This window comes from Cervus elaphus, chromosome 24 (genome assembly GCF_910594005.1).
Source record: "Cervus elaphus chromosome 24, mCerEla1.1, whole genome shotgun sequence".
In the NCBI taxonomy this organism is placed as follows: domain Eukaryota; kingdom Metazoa; phylum Chordata; class Mammalia; order Artiodactyla; family Cervidae; genus Cervus; species Cervus elaphus.
In genome coordinates this window covers 43779866-43795761 of record NC_057838.1, presented here as the reverse complement: position 1 = coordinate 43795761, position 15896 = coordinate 43779866, and the positions used below count along the sequence as shown (strand labels likewise).

Below are 15896 nucleotides of genomic sequence, written 5' to 3'. Positions count from 1 at the left end.
TGTTCAGTCGCCCAGTTGTGTCTGACTCTTTGTGACCTCATGGACGGCACCACGCTAGGCCTCCCTGTCCCTCACCATCTCCCGAAGTTTGCTTAAGTGCATGTCCATTGCATGAACATTTCATGGTGATGCCATCTAGCCATCTCATCCTCTGACCCAAGACATAAGCTGCCACAGTTCCTAGAACTGGCTTCAGAGAAATGGGAACAAATGAACTCTGGTAAGATTAACTGTACCTCAAACAATCAAGATGACGCTGGTCAGACCAGCAATGACCAATCTGATGATGACTGTCAGAGCTGACTTGTGCCTTTTCTGCCCGTAGCTCCCTTTCTGTCTATAAAAGCTCTTGCCCCACTGGTTGCCGCTGAGGGGGTGTTGGCCTTTGGACAGATGTTCACCACCCTCACCACCCAGTTGCTGGCTTCTGAAATAAAGCAAACTTTCCTTTCCACCAACGTGGCCTGTTTATTGGCTTCCGGGCAGCGAGCAGCCAGACTCCACCAAACACTCTTTTGGTAACAACAGTAATTGCGTCAGTAGTAGCTAATAATCACTAAATAGACACAAAAGATATACTCATGCAGAGACACTTCTACATGCCAGGTGCTGTGACACAAGGTTAAGACGAACACATTCCTATTCCCCAGAAACACTGTGCACAATAGCCTGGATCAGATGTTTCGAATAGGAAGTTTTAAAAACTCACATATATCCTTGCTGTAAGCAATTTAAATTCAGGATGACTGAAGTAAAAGAAGCAGAAACCTTTCCCTTTGTCTACTGACATTTCCCTGGGGTAAACGTTACGAATGGTTTGGTCTATGTATTTCCAACCCTGTCCTCTCATGTACAGGAACACAGAGACACACTTCTCACATTTATTCGTGTCTTTTTGTCTCTATGTCACATGTCACATGCTAAGTCAGTTCAGTCGTGTCTGACTCTGTGCGACTCTATGGACTGTAGACTGCCAGGCTCCTCTGTCCATGGGATTTCCCAGGCAAGGATACTGGAGTGGGTTGCCATGCCTTCCTCCAGGGGATCTTCCTGACCCAGGAATCGAACCTGTGTCTCTTACATCTCCTGCATTGGCAGGCAGGTTCTTTACCACAGGCGCCACCTCTATAGACACATACATGCACACACACACACACACACACACACACACACATCCTGTATAGTGTTCTGTCTTTTGTGTTTATTTTTACCCCAAAATAGATCAGTGACAATTCTGGCAGGCTGTGACGTATACGTCTACTTCACTTTTTCTACTGATGTCACAGAATCCCATGCTTTGGAGGGATTATCATTTTATTAATCATCCTCCTATTCATGTCTCCACTGATTTGCTATTTCAAATCATTCTGTTATGAAAATCCTTACACATGTACCATTATGCCCTTCAGACGACTTCCTGAAAAGGAAATGTTTGATCAAATAGGGCACATATCTTAAATTCTGATTAGATACAACTAAACTGTTCTATGAAAAGGTTGTAACAATTTATCAGATTATAATTTAATTCTGCTTCAAAATATTCACCTCATCTCTTATCCTTACTTAAGATAACTTCATTGAGATGAGAGAGGAAGTGAGTATCCCATTTCTAACATTTGTCTTTTTTGGTGTATTTCAATACCAAGGCCTTTTCCCTAAACTACAATGTACTGTGTTCTAGTCATGTTCTAGACATCATTCTGAGCAGTCACAGGGCATCCTTTCACTTAAACCTGGCAACAGGGACTTTCCTGGTAGTCCAGTGGTTAGGACTCTGTGCTCTCAACGTACGGGGCAGGGGTTCAATCCCTGGTCAGGGAACTAATATCCTGTATGCTGCATGACATGGCCAAAAAAACAAAACTAAACAAAAAACAGCTGACAACAGTATGATGATATATTATGTTCCCATTTCACAGATGAGGAAACCGAGGCTCAAAGGAATGAGGTATTAAGTTTTGGGTGATACAACCAGGAAGGCATAAGGAACAGGATTAGAGCTCATTTTTATCTGACTCCAACATCCTTGGCTCCCAAAGGATATGTGCAAATCACTCAAAGGAAATAGATAAAGCTGTTCATCTCATTACATGTTCTATTAAAACAGACCGATGTCATTAATATCTGTAAATAATAAATGAAGCTATATGGGCCAAGGAAGGCTGCTTCCTCTTTTTCCTCATAGGCCCCTCCAGCTCTTAACTCCCCACCTGGTCCTCCTTAGATGGAGCTGCTGGGGATGGGAGGGGGCAAGAGCTGCATTTTGAGTAACTTGCTCTACTTCTGTCTACTGACCACCCAGTAGCCTCCAGTGTGGCAGCCCACGCCAAGGCCCCATTTCACAGACCAGTGAGCTGAGCTGACGCAGAAGGTGACCAGGAACACACGACCAGTTCTCTGATTTTGTATTTTCTTCATTTTTAAACCACAGGAAATAAGTGAAATTGTTGACCAAATCTTCATTTGCTGGACTTCATCAAAATTGATAGCAACTTCCTGAAGAACACAATCTATTATGGAACCCAACCATATTATTGGTACTAGCTATTTACTTCAGGGTTATAATATAAATTTAGAAGTGACGTTGAAGATTAGGGGAAGAAAAGTGATGTCTGGTAAATATGTTGGCTCGTGGTATTATTTTGGGGAAAAACTTCAGATACAGTGACATATATACACACTCAAGCACATATGTGTACATGTATTTATACATTTTTCATATGTATATGTATACACACACACATATATGCTATTTATTTACACATTTAAGTGTGACCTATTTAGCTCAGAGAAAGTATACCAAAAAAGAGGGTGGGGAAGAAAAGGATAGAAAGACATAATTAAATACTTAAAACACACAATACACAGCATAAAGGTGTGGCAAGTTTTTGCTATATTTGTAACCTAACGTAATGCTTGAACCTGAAAAAAAAACTTAAACTGATGCAACTTGGTAGTGAATAAAGGGCACTGTTCAGACTCTGGCACTAACATCTCAGAAAAAAAATTTTTTTGAAACTCTGAGTTGGTTTCTGAAGTTTATTAAAGGAAAAATACATTCACTAAAAGAAATCTCATTTCCAGAAGGAATTTCACAGGAAAAAAATCTCATGAGCTCAGCTGGAACTATATCTGGCATCAATACCTAGAAAGATTAATATATAAAATCTTAAGGAAGGAAAGACCCCATAAATTTAAATATGAGTTGACAGTTAAGATTCTTCACATCCTGAACCAAACTGCTTCAAACTTAAAACTCTGATTGCATTTAAAAGCTGATATTGACTATTGGTTAAAAGTAAGTGTACTTTGTCTTCAGGAAATATTTGGGAAATGCCTCATATTCCGTTTTGTTCTAAAAGATTATGATTCTGTCATTATTTGAGGTTGATAATTAGACACCAAAACCCAGCTCTTGTAACTCAAAGGGTCGAACTCTCTTTATATTGTCTGCGCTTGCAGAATTTTAAAAAGCTTGGACACAGCTGAAGACTTAGGGATAGCAAGCCTTTAATTAAACACTAACGAAGAGCAGAAACAAAGTTTTTTTCCTCCCAGGAATCCAGGCAAATCCAAAGGGTCTTTCCATCCCAATCTCCATGGGATGGGAATGATCTGGGCAAGGGTCAGAATGATAATCAACTTCCAGAGAGTGCCACAAAGAGAAAGCCAGGGGTCTGAAACGTCTGGCAGCATCGGTCAGGCCAAGGAGGGCACGTTCCAGAGCTTAACCATAGGGCTGGGCACAGGAAACGGAGATCACTTGACAGTCAGAGCTGACGAGAACTGCAGAAACTGCCAACGTCCACACCCTGGGCTGGGCACAGCGGGAACTTGCAGCTGGTTGAACACAGAAGCCGGGGTCCCTGCCTGAGCCTGATTTAGAGGGCTGGGAGGAAACATCTCGCTGTGCTCCCTGCCCTGCTGTTTCCTTAATGGAATGGCTTTCAGAGAACACTAATGAACCACTCTCAATCAGCTTATACTGGCTTGGGGCTATTTTCCATAATGAAAAAGAGTAAACACACACAGACACAAATCCGTTTCAACACACATGGCTTCGTCCTGGATGTTTCCAAAACTTCATAGACTGTAAACATTCTTGCTGGACAGAGTCCCCTTCGTGCAGCAGCCTCCTCCTCCAAATTCCTAGCTTCTTCCTATAGCACGTGCGGCCACCATTCCAGCCCAGCCCAGTACACCGTCCCTTGGCTGGACATCAGAAATGGCCTCCCGACTGCTCTTACCACTCCCCGGCCCTTTCCCACCACAGTGGCTAGAGCAAGTTTCTTAAAATGTAAAGCAGATTCCTTTGTTCGTTTGTGCTGCGCTTAGTCACTCAGTCGTGTTGGACTCTTTGCAACCCGCCAGGCTCCTCTGTCCATGGGGATTCTCCAGGCAAGAATACTGGAGTGGGTTGCCATGCCCTCCTCCAGGGGAACTTCCAACCCAGGGATCGAACCCAGGTTTCCCGCATTGCAGGTGGATTCTTTACCGTCTGAGCTACCAGTGAAGCCCCAAACCTCGCTGTATGTGGGGCTCTAACCCACGACCTTGAGATTAAGAGTCTCATGCTCTACCGACTGAGCTAGTTTGTTCATTTAGTCAAGAACTATTTCTGAAGGAATATTATGTTTCGGGAACAGAGGACACTGCAGTGAACAAAGCAAAGTTTCGCCACCTCATCAGCTAACATTCTGGTTGGGGAAACACACGTAAGCACCTAAGCAAATAGATTTCCTAACGTCAGGTGGTGATAGGGTTACAGAGAAGAATAAAGCAGAATAAGAGAACAGCCTGGGGTGGCCTCACTGGTTGGGAGGCATCTGAAGAAAGATCTGCAGGAAGTAAAGGGGGAAGCATGTCTCGTGACCCTCTGGGTGACAAAGTTCCAGGCAGAGAAAATGCCAAGGGCAAAGGCTCTGAGGATGGAACGTGTTGGCAGGGCTGAAGGAACAGCAAAGAGGTCCGTGCTGCTGGAGAAGACTTGGAGAGAGAAAGAACATCCCAAATTGGGACCAGAGGTTGAGGCAGCTCACAGACCCAGACTGGTGGGCGGCCAGAGGTGGGCTTCCCAGGGGGCTCAGTGACAAAGAATCTGCCTGCCAATGCAGGAGACCTAGGAGATGCGGGTTTGACCCTTGGGGTGGGAAGATCCCCTAGAATAGGAAATGGCAACTCACTCCAGTAGTTTTGCCTGGAAAATTCCATGGACAGATGAGCCTGGCAGACTGCAGTCCATGGGGTTGCAAAGATTCGGACATGACTAAATACGCTTGCACAAAGGCATGGCTTGGAGGGTGGGTGAAATGGGTGAAATGGATCAAAAGGTATAAATTTTCTAAAATAAATAAGTCAAGGGATGTAATGTACCACATGGCACTACAGTTAATAATATTGTATGTTTGAAAGTTGCTAAGAGAGCAGCTCTCAAAAGCTATCATTATAGGAACAAAAAATCTGTAACTATGTGTGGTGATGGAAGTCAACTAGACTTATTGTGGTGACCATTTCACAATATATTTAAATATTGAATCATTATGCTATACACTTGAAACCAATATGTTATATGTCAACTATTAACTAGAATACACACACATACACAAATACACTGAATATAATGCTAACATTAGTAATAATAAAAAGACCAGAAGTTGAGTGTGTCTGCTGGGGGTGGTTGGTGGAGGAAACTAGAGAAGAAGGTATCAATTATGCAGGACCTGGGAGGTTAAAAGTGAGACTGGCTTTTTCTGAGTTGTTAGTCATGACAGAGTTCTGAACAAGATGATGGATGACATGATCTGACTTAACATTTAACAAAACCACTCTGGAGGCTGGGCTGGGAGTAGACTGTAGAGAGAAAATGGCGTTAGTCATTCAGTCTCAAATGGGTTTAATACCTGCTATGACTACAGGGTTGGGTAGAGGCAGAGATTAGAGGCTGGAAAAGTGCTAGAAAGGATTCAATGAAGGCACACGTGGAAAATGAAGAGACTGAATGTTTTGCAAACTACATCTAGTCCATGCAGTGGCTGAGGGAATGGATTTAGACAGATCTGAATCCTCCATCTTTGCTCTTGGCTAAGTGACTTAACATGCTAAATAATATTTATGTCTGCCAAATGGGTTTCATAGTACCTACTTCATGTCATTGTTAGGAGAATTAAATGAAATGGTAAATACGAAATGCTTAGGGAATTTCCCAGCGGTCCAGTGGTTAGAACATGGTGCTTTCCCTGCCGAGGTGCTGGGTTCGATCCCTGGTCAGGGAAGTAAGATCCTGCAAGCCGTGCAGCGTGACCAAATGCTTAGCGCTATGTCTGACAACATAAAAAATGTTCATTAAATAGAAATGACACTCCCTAACTGCTGGTTGTGAGCCAGGTACCCCAGATAGACCTTTATTGCATAATCTTGTGTTGTCCCCTCAACAACCCCGAGAGACAGGCACTGTTATAATACCGTCCCCATCACATAGTTGAGAAAAGGGGCACGAAGAGAGCAGGTAACTTGCTCATGACACACAGCTAGTATATGCGGGCATTTGGACTTAATTCCTGATCACAGTTTGCACTATTCATGACTAGCATGATAATTTCAGGCTTTAGGATCAACTTTGTGAAGGCATCCAAACGTTTACATTGGAAAAGCTACCTTTTCTGAATCCATGTTACACTTTTATATCAAACTTAAAATGTACATCATATTTTATCTTTTGTATAAGAAACAAGTTCAGAGCAATGAAGTCACTTGCTCAAGGGCACACAGCAGGTAAGTGATGAAGTCTTGATTTGTAACCCAGGTCCAGCTGACTAAAGCCCATTTTATTTCTCTCTTTTCTCTTTTAGCTAATAAGCATCTAATCACATTTTAATGAGACTAACTAATTCCTGTAAAAATGTTTGCTGGCTACTTTACCCAAGCATAGCATGTTGCCTGTAATAACTGGGTCTCCTAAGCAGTTGGAAATTTAAGAGTCATATCAGAAGAGCACTTATAGAGATGAGAATGCCATCAGTCAGTGGGGTCCCAGAGCCTTTATACATGAGGATCTAGGGCTCTCGGTCATACCAGAGTGGGGTTCAGGGTTGAGAGAGAGAAAGTTTAATGCCTTCATCTTGGAGGAAAAAAGAAAATGATTAAACATTCATGAGAATCTTTGCCTTCAAAGAATAAACGAAGAAGACAACAGCATTAGGAAGACAGAGTCTCTGATAAAACGCTGTGCCATGAAACCATGTGAGCACAGGGTCTCTATGCAGTGGTCAGTGGGCCCCTTTCCTACTTGCTACGTTAGACTATAGTTCTTAATTTGGAGAGGAGAGAGGAGGGAGGAGCCAAGGCTTTCTGCAGATTTTAAAAGCTCCAAAGGTTATGCATATGCATAAGATGGTAAGGACTGCACATATGAAGATAACTGTTGAGAAATTCATCCATCCATCCAACCATTAGTTCATCTGTGCATCTAGCCATCCAACCATCTTCCCATCTGTCTGTCCATCCATTCTTTTATCATCCATCCACTCATCTATCCACCCAATCATCAGTTCAGTCCAACCATTTGTCTCTCCACCCAAGCATCTGCCCATCTGTTCGTCCATCCATCCGTGTCCATCCACTGTCCATCTACCCATCCATGAATACGTCCAACACTGTTTTAGTGCTTTCAAATATTAATGCAATTTATTTTTATGACAATCCTGGGAACATAACTCTTTAAGAGAGGCACTATAATTAACCATATTTTACAGCAGAAAAAAGTTTTAAAAAATATTTTTTAGATGTAGTTTAAAGTCTTTATTGAATTTGCTACAATATTGCTTCTGCTTTTTATGTTCTGGTTTTTTTGCTCACCAAGGCATGAGGGATCTTAGTTCCCAAACCAGGGTTTTAACCTGTACCTCCTACATTGGAAGGCGAAGTCCCAAACACTGGACTGCCAGAGAAGTCCTAGAAAAAAGTTAACGAGAACAATCTCTGAGAACTCACACAGCTAACAAAAGGGAACTTAGGATTTGAATTCAAGAAGTTTATACATTTCATTTTTAAGCACTCAGCTATGTTTTCACTCAATGTTTGTTGAACAAATAAGTGAATAAATGAGATACTATACAAACCGTTTTAATAAAGCTGCAAGTCAGTGGCAAAAGGCTAAGTGTTTTATATACTTATTAGCTAATAAGACATGGTGCTGAATCATGATATAATCCATGATATCATTCATGAGCTTTACAGTTCGGTTCAAACTTCAGCACAATGTCTTATTAGCTAATAAGTATATAAAACCAATGAGGTGGGATTCATGATATCATCTTGAAGAGTGGTTGTAAGGACAGAAATAAGGCACAGCATCTATTAAAGCCAAAAACCTAGTAAGTCTCCCTTTTAGTACATACTCTGGAGAAGCTCTTGCTCATAAGCACAAAAAGATAAACACAACATTTTCAGTATAGTATGTTGGGGACACTAAAACTTTGCCAATAACCTAAATGTCCATCAACAAGAGATTGGTATGTTTAATGCAATGGAATATAAGTGTTAAAACGAATTTAGAGATAAGTCCCAAAAGCCTGTTGAGAGAAAAATAAGGTAGTAGAATGACACATCCTAATTTAAATTTTACAAACACAAAAATAATATATATTGTTTATAGATATGAATATATGTGGCAAAATGAGAAAGATGTGCCTGGGAATGAAAACCACGAAATTCAGAATAGGACTGTTTTTAGAGAGAGATGAGAGGTAAAAAGATGGTTTCAACTGATTCTGTAAATTTTTATCGTATTACAAAAAAAAAAAGTACCCAGAGAAAACATGGTAAAATATTAAGATGCCTAAAATTAAGCGGTGGTTACGTGGGTTTTTACCTATATCATCATTTATATTTTGTATATTGAAATATTTCCCCAAAGATACATTTATTTTAAAAAAGATAATACATGTAAAGTACCAGGCACAAGGCATAGCACATAGTAGCTGCTTAATAATTAGTAGCTATTTGTCAAGACAGTAAGACTATATAAAAATGCTAGTTAAGGAGAAAATAATTATTTAAGCAATAAGCTTTGCCCACACACAAAATTCAAGAAACTAAAAACAATTAGGATAATAGGGGGAAATGGCTCTATTTAATTTACCATATTGACCAGTTTCCCTCATGGCTAAAGTTTATTTCACGAATGTCAGAATTTATATCTTTTAGGTATGTATATGCACACACACACACATATATAATTACTTATGGATGTTAATTTCAATTTTTTTATCCCATTTGAGTCATTCACACTTTTCCACAACCAAACTGGGCATCCCAAACACAGTGTTTAGAAGAAACGTAAGTAGGGGATGAACAGGAAGTTATTTTATGCTGCAGCTCCACCAGGAAAAGTTGGAAGGGAAAAAACAATCACCGACCTGAAAAGGGCAGGAGAGTCTATTCTTAACCTGATGTTTCACAGACTGTACAACGAGGGCTCAAAAGTGCTTTTTAAAGATCCTGCGACTCTGTTGATCTTGAATCATATGGTCCTTTAGAAATTTACTTATGCTAAATAATGGGCTCAAATATTAAGATAGTTTTCTTACCAATTTTTAGGTACCCAAGCGTCCCAATTTTCCATCAAATCCTAGTCTGTGGTTACATGAAAATACAGAAGACAATTTTCTCAGTGGTAAGTAGACTCATGTTTCATTTATCAACCAAGTTTTTGCTTCTTTCTGTATGTGTTGCTACTATTAACTAACTCCATGGTTGCACAATTCATTCAACAGAGCATAGGAGCCAGTTGGGAGACTGCCCTGTTTTAAAGCTCGATTCTACATCCTTCACATCAACGCAATCCTTTTACTCTACTTCCTTCCCACTGGCCCTGCCACAGTTCAGACTTTGACCCTAGCACCTGTCGGGCAGACATTTGTATAAGCTGCTGCGTGATGCGCTGCCCAGACTTATTCCATCAGCTGCCTGGAGATTTCTGAGCTGTCATCTCAGATTTTATTTAAGGAATGACAGAGAGATGTCTACTTCAAGAACATAACACTGACTCAAGGGCAGCCCATCTCCAATGAGGGGTGACGAAGGTGGGGTGGGGACCCCCAGGCCTCTTGTTCCAACTGGAGACGACTCTTAGGTTCAGAGCCACTGGTGGGGTCAGCTGAAGCCTTCGTTAAGCCTGAACTGTAACCCAATTTCTCCCTCTGTTCAATCCTACTTCTTTCTATTCTCTCTACAGTAGAGATCCTCAGAGCACTGTCTAGTAAACTTCCTGCGTGTTAATCTCTGTTTCAGAGTCTGCTTCTTATGGCACCAAATCTGCACCAACATTCACGCTGTTCAGTGGAAGGACTGCTTTCCTTGGACCCTGTGCTCGAGTGAGTGATGTGACCAATGAGTTGAAACAACTTACATGAGTTACTTAGAGACCAAGCACTGAACTGCCAGTGCAAAGCCCTGAAGGGCTCTTCACTTTCTATTATGGCAACTGGCAATGTTCAGGAACATTCTGTGAACCTGAGTGACAGTGATGAGCAGAGCTTCCAGCCAACCTGCAATTGGACAGGTAGTCTGAACCGAAAATAAACTTTTATTTCTTTAAGCCATTAGGATGTTGGGACTGTTTGTTGCCACAGTAAAACCTACCCTATTCTGAGTAACACACATACATCACTGCAACAGCCTCCTAAGGTCCCCTCCTTTCCTGCTTCCACTATGCCCCCACCCTTTGCATCTATCAGCCTCACTGCTGCCAGGGACAGTTCTAACTTAATCTGTCTCCTGCCCTCAAAGTTCTGAAGAAAAACATCAAATCCTAACCTTAAAATAAAAGACCATTCAAATCTGGATGTTACCCCCAATGAAACCCTGTCTCTGACTTTGTCTCTCTCTCTCTTTCCTTGTGCATGCGTGCTAAGTTGCTTCAGTCATGTCCAACTCTTTGCAACTCTATGGACCGTAGCCCACCAGGCTCCTCTGTCCATGGGATTCTCCAGGCAGGAATACTGGAGGGGGTTGCCATGCCCTCCTCCAGGGGATAGTCCCGACTCAGGGATCGAACCCGTGCCTCTTATGTCTCCTGTATTGGTAGGTGGGTTCTTCACCACTAGTGCCACCTGGGAAGCCCCTCTTTCCTCATCAACCTTAAAAACTCGTTATAACCATCCTCCTACCCTAGAGCTTGTTTCCCCACTGAAACGGCCTGAAATGCCTGCCCATCTGCCTTTCTCCACCTAACTTCCAAATTGTCCTTTCTAACTTCAACTTGAGAATCACTTCCTGTAGGAAGCCTCCTTGGCTTCCATTATCCCTCCCCGTTCGCTTTACTCCTGTCTGATTAAAACTCCCTAAGCACTTGAAGGACCCAGGTAAAATCCTTCCACAGAGTTTCATTTTCTTAAATGTCTCCCCTACTTGACAATAGACTCCTTGAACACAGGAGACAATCTACTTGACTTTGTCTTACTAACACCTCGGCACAGGAACTGGGACATAGTAAGCACCTGAAAATTATTTTAGGTATGAATATATGGACAAATGAATGAATCAATCTGTAACTCCAACCACGTTCTACAGTGAAGGACCTAGCAAAGGCAAACTGAACACTGATCCTGAATATTTGTTGATTAATTTCCTAGTGACTAGGTTTTTTATGAGAAAATTCTTCCATATTCCTTCAAGTTCTATTTCTCTATGACTGAATTCTAAACTTTTCTTCCTCTAGCATTCTCTGCCCAATATATTGTTTTTTCTGGTCTGAGGATTGGCAAACTTTCTCCGTTTTAAAAAACCTAATAGTAAATATTTTCAGCTTTGTGGCCGATACATTCTTTGTATCAACTATTCAACTTGAACTAGTTGAGTAACAACAATTTGGTTCTGCCATTGTTTTTCAAAAGAAGCCATGGACAGCATGTAAGTGAATGAGTAGGGCTGCAAGCCAATAAAATTTTATTTACAAAAACAGGAGGCAGGCCAGTCTTCCCCTGTGGGTTGTAATTTGTCAGCCCTGCTTCTGGCCTCTGTAATTCCAGGGGCTGTGGAGACTGGAAGGTGGGGCCAAGCAAAGGGTGTATGGTTTGAAACATACACAGGTCACTGAAAGCTCAATGAATGACTGCCATTTGGAGACTTGGTCTCCCATAACCAATATGGCAGGATGGAAAGTTCAGGTGTTACTGATTTACGGGTCATCAGAGTCTTGGAATATAAAGAGATTATCTTCTCAGAGACCCTATCGCTAGCTGCCTACAACCTCCTAGATTTTCGTACAGGCCGTCAAAAAATGTGGATCTACTGTGTTGGAACATAAGCCCGGATACCCAAGGTCTATCCTGTATTGACTGTGTGGGAGATTCCATAGTCTCTCTTTCTGAACATTTTTGCATATACAGATGGAAATTCAGTTTCCAGAGAATCAGTCTCACTTATAAAAACAACAATTAAAACCCTAAGCAATCCTTTATCAAATACCTTCTTCAGGTCTGGTGTTCAGTTCTTTATGTACCTGAGAGCTAATGTTTATTTATGTCCTTGTGCCATGCAAGGCATTCAGGGTTACACACATTATCTCATGAATTTTTTACACTATCCAGAATGGCAAGGCTACAGTTCTCCTCTCTTATTCAGGAGGAAATGGAGCTCAGAGAGAAAAAGCAATTCACTCAAGGTCAGATTTGCTCAAGTTGGAGCCCACAGCCTCTGCCGTGATCTGGCATGCCTGCTGCCCATCACTGCCAGCTGTCTGCCCCAGGGAGCTAACCCAGTCTGTTATGGTCACTGAAGTACCCTAGATTCTGTCCAAAGTACCTCCTCCTGGAGGCAAAATGACTCCATTCAGGGTTTGCAAGAAACTCTACCTTTGAGACGTTGGAGATGAAAGGAAAACGTATCCCAAGTAACAAACTGAGGGCTTTGTTAGAACACATCACACTTAATAAAAAGCAGAGAGTGTTGATCCTTTTTCAACGACACTCTCCCATCATTTTCCGCCTTAACTGTTTGTTAAGCCTAATTAATTGTGATACCGCAACCCATCTGGGCAAGATGAAACAAGAGAGATATATCAGCTTTTAATACTCAGCCCTAAATGGAAGAGTGAATGTTCCATGTCTGCTATGTCGACCAAATTCAAACCTTTACTCATCAAGCAAGTCTTTGTTAAAAGGCAGCCTTGGTGCAGCCTCAGTCTGCTTTTTATTTAGTTGCATGACTACAGAAATGCCTTGTAGCTAGTATCTTTATTATTCATGGTTTCTGGCAAATTAAGTCTCTAGCCTCTCCAATATCTAGAAGTGGAGGAAGTGTTCAATTCCAAAGAAATTATGCCTTCCCGGCTGTGCTGGCCAGGCAAGGATGTGGTTGCCAAGTTCCTTATGAATAGGTAGAGATCTTATTTCACTTATAGTATATGAATAAACAAAACACTCCCCGGGGACGGCCAGGTATTTCATGTAATGGATATCTCCTGCCCCACCCTCACTCTCCAGAGTGACTGAATCCTCAATTTTCTTACAAACAAGACTACTGAGACTAGAAGTTTCCAGTTCACATGCCATAAACATGACCAGTACGATGGAGCATTCCCCTATGTGATTTTGAATTTATAATTATGGGACAGCAATACAGGTATTCTAATAACAGGCCTCCTACCCCCAAACTTGAACAAACTACTGTTGCAAGATACTTACAAATATATTTGTGCATCAGTGTTTGTACTTATCTTGAAAAATAATCATTTAAAGAGCTCTAGATTTGAGATTCTGGAAATGCAGGTAGAGTGGACACTGACTGCATCCCTCCCCCACTGTCTGGTAGCTTTGTCATCTGGCTGGGGCCAACTTCACTCTTGGCTTCAGAAATGGTGTGGCAACCCCAGGGGCCTAAGCCAACCGATGAAATTTAGGGTTTCTCAATCTTTTTATTCATTATCACTCCCTTAAGGAGCCTTTGAAGATATTTATGTTGTTCGCTAGTCACCTCACCCCCCAAATTCCACAAGTAGACTGTATATCTGTTCATGTATTGTATGTATACCTATGCTTTATACCCAAAGACTAAGTTTTTTTTTTTTGGCCTCCCTCTTATCCCTAGAAAATGATTTTGGCCTGTTGGGGGCCCTATCATTCCCTTTTGAGAATGCAGGAATTATGTTCCCATTCCCCGTGCCCATGAGTGCACGGCAGTAGGTGTGAGAACAGACCCTAAACTGACTCGTCAAAGTGCAAACTGGGAAATTATTTTTTGATAGTTGGTGCCTTTGAGAAATCCTCTTTCTTTCTAAATGGGTTGACATGTGGACCTAAGTCCTGGAACTACTTTGGCTATCTGCTATCACGAGGAGGAAACCAACTAACACACAGCCATTGCATGAACAAGATAAGGCTGAAAGAATCGTGGAGGACAACCAGAGTGCCCTGATCAAGCCATACCTGAAGCTTATCCTGCTGCTAGATTTTTCAGTTGTGTCAGAAGTCCCTACTGTTTATTCTGCAGGTTACTTTGAGTTCATTTTCCTATTGCAATAAAAATAGCCCAACTGGTAAAGCAGATAATATTTACTGAATATGTCCTAAAAACTCTCAGCACTGTCAATTAATTCTTGTATCAACCTCTATGGTTTGTACTATTATATTTCCCATTTTATAAACAATGAAACTGAAGAATAGGAAAATTAAATAACTTACTCATGACCATACATAGGCGGAGGCAGGATTTGCTCCTATGTCTATTTAACTTAGAGTAAAAGGTATTAACCAGTCTATTTTATGGCCACTCAGGTCTATTTCTTGTTCAAATTTGAAAGACATTAAAGGAAATTTCTTTGCTAACAACTGTGTTGCACAATTGAAAAATCTACAGTTCTCTCAAGTTTTAAAATATTTTAAAATTATTTCCAAAGACATGAACTTTGACTACTTAAGACTTAATACTTGTAAAATAGCATCACTGACTCAATAGACATGAATTTGAACAAACTCTGGGAGATAATGAAGTACAAGGAAGCCCAGTGTGCTGCAATCTGTGGGGTTGCAAAGAGTCAGATTCGACAGAGCAACTGAACAGCAAAAGATGGTCATCGTTATTTTAGGTCTTTCTCCTTGTTATGAGAGGGTACTGGCTCTGTCACTATCCATTTTATAGAAGAGAAAACCTATAGTTCAGTAGGTTCAAGTTGCAGTTCTGCTTAAAAATAATTACTGATCAACCTTACAAAGAACGTGTGGAGTCTCAGGCTTCTGAAACTGTCATTTTTGAATGGCTCATTACCAGGAGAAGAGCTCTGAGTCCTTGGAGTCTTTGGGTGAGGGGCACAAGGGTTGTATGGTTAACCAGAGTACTTGTGCTCTCCTTTGGAAACTTTCTCACATGTTAAAAAGTGAAAACATAACTGTATCAGGGTCACTTCTCCTACAGACCAAACTGAACAATGATTTCCCCAAAGAGAAAAAGGCTGAGAGGCAGACACACCTCTGACTCCAAAGAGCCAGGTGATCTGTGTCATGTGACCAGATGGGCTGTCTCCACAGCTCCATAATCCTCTCAAACCGCCACACGCTGCCCTGGTTCTCAACCGGGCTTCTGGAGTCTTTCAAAATGCAAGACATCTCAGGCACGTTATCCAAAGCAGGAGTCGGGAAAGCGCAAAGTACAACCTTTCTCACATTTTAACAAGGATGCCGTGGATGTCAAGGATGACAAGGCCACGCTGGTTCTTTAGATGCCCACAGTTTGATCCCAGGTGCTGGCCTTTTTCATTTTGCCTGACGGAAGAAAATGGCTTATCAACACTAGCAGCTTGATCAGATATGGGACTCAATACAATGAGATATGAATTAGAGCCACATTGAGAACATGGTCAGAGTAGGGAGAATCCAGGATCTGCAACAAAGCTGATTCCA

General features: G+C 41.5%; 1 protein-coding gene and 1 non-coding gene across 4 annotated transcripts in view; both read right to left on the bottom strand.

Annotated features, from left to right (window-relative positions):
* The window catches only part of FRMD4B (FERM domain containing 4B), a 356738-nt gene that overhangs the window by 176768 nt on the left and 164074 nt on the right, over window positions 1-15896 (bottom strand). The window lies entirely within an intron of this gene.
* On the bottom strand, window positions 4523-4596 carry TRNAK-CUU. The gene has a single exon. It is a non-coding gene; the product is annotated as a tRNA-Lys (tRNA).